This window comes from Pinus tabuliformis, chromosome Q, assembly GCF_031772625.1.
Source record: "Pinus tabuliformis cultivar Carrire ecotype Pingquan chromosome Q, CPIR1, whole genome shotgun sequence".
NCBI lineage: Eukaryota > Viridiplantae > Streptophyta > Pinopsida > Pinales > Pinaceae > Pinus > Pinus tabuliformis.
Genome location: NC_142296.1, coordinates 1,033,304,029 through 1,033,305,931, shown reverse-complemented (window position 1 = coordinate 1,033,305,931; position 1,903 = coordinate 1,033,304,029).

Below are 1,903 nucleotides of genomic sequence, written 5' to 3'. Positions count from 1 at the left end.
TAATAATCCCTTGGGTTTATTATTCCCTTGGGTTTATAATATTTATCTTAAGGTTTATATACCTTTGGTTTATAGTATTCATCCCTTGAGTTTATACTATTAATCCCTTGGGTTTATAATATCAATCCCTTTACGGTTTATATACCTTGCATTTATAATATTAATCCCTTCGATTTAATATTATTCTCTTGGGTTTATAGTACCTTTGGATTCAATCATGGTAAACCATGGTCACATTATGACAAAGACTGTCTCTTGGTCCAACGCCCCATTGTGACAAAGAATGTCTCAATATGGAGATGAATCATGGTTAACGATGGTCATCCATTGTCCAACGTTGCATTGTGACAAATGTTGTTTCAATATGAAAATGAATCATGGTCAACCATATTCCAACGTTGTATTGTGACAAATATTTATCTCATGGTTTATAATATTTATCTTAGGGTTTTTAATATTTATCCCTTGGGTTTAATATTATTCCCTTGGGTTTATAATCCCTTGGGTTTATTATTACCTTGGGTTTATAATATTTATCTTAGGGTTTATATACCTTTGGTTTATAATATTAATCCCTCGGGTTTAATATTATTACGTTGTGTTTATATTATCAATCCGTTGATCTTTTAATCCATTAGGTTTTTAGTATTAATCCCTTGGGTTTATAATATCAGCCCCTTTAGGGTTTATATATCTTGAATTTATAATATTAATCCCTTGGGTTTAATATTATTCCCTTCAGTTTATAATACCCTTGGCTTTTAGAATTAATATGTTGGTTTTATTATTCCCTTCAATTTATAATATCAATCCCTTGGGTTTATTCGATTCATATTCCTAGGTTATAATATTATTCATAGGGTTTATAATATTAATCGCAGGGTTTAATATATATCCCTCATATTTACAATCATGGTTATCCATGGTCAACGATGGTCTAATGTCACAATGTGCCAAAGATTGTTTCAATATGAAAATCAACAATGATCAACCATGGTCCAACGTCAGATTGTGACGAACATCGTCTCAGTATGAAAACCAATCATGCCCAACCATATTCCAACATCGCAGAGTGATAAATATTTATGTTAGGGATTATAATATTTATCTTAGAGTTTATATTCCCTGGGTTTATAATATTTATCCCTTTGGTTTAATATTATTCCCTTAGGTTTATAATACCTTTGGTTTATAATATTTATCTTAGGGTTTATATACCTTCTGTTTATATTATTAATCTCTTGGGTTTAATATTATTCCCTTGTGTTTATATTATCAATTTGTTGGGTTTTTAGTATTAATCCCTTGGGTTTATAATATCAATCCCTTTAGGGTTTATATACCTTTAATTTACAATATTAATCCCTTGGGTTTAATATTATTCCCTTGGGTTTATAATATCTTTGGGTTCAATCATGGTCAACAACTATGGTCAACCATAGTCACATTATGACAAAGGCTATCTCTTGGTCCAACGTCACATTGTCACAATGATGGTCATCCACGGTCAACCATGGTCCAATATCGCATTCTGACAAAGATTGTCTCAATATGGAGATCAACCATGGTCAACGATGCTCATCCATTTTCCAACGTTGCATTGTGACAAGCATTGTCTCAATATGAAAATCAATCATTGTCAACCATACTCCAATGTCGCATTGTGACAAATATTTATCTTAGGGTTTACATTCCTTGCATTTATAATATTTATCCCTTGGGTTTAATAATATTCCCTTGGGTTTATAATCCCTTCAGTTTATTTTTTTTTAAACTTAAACGGTTAATGTATTGCAAATCAATGGTTGGGCCATGGCCTTTTCAACTGACATTACAAGGTTATTCACTTCTTACAAACCTTTATGGATTTAAGGTTGCATCACATCGGAATTTTAAGGATACA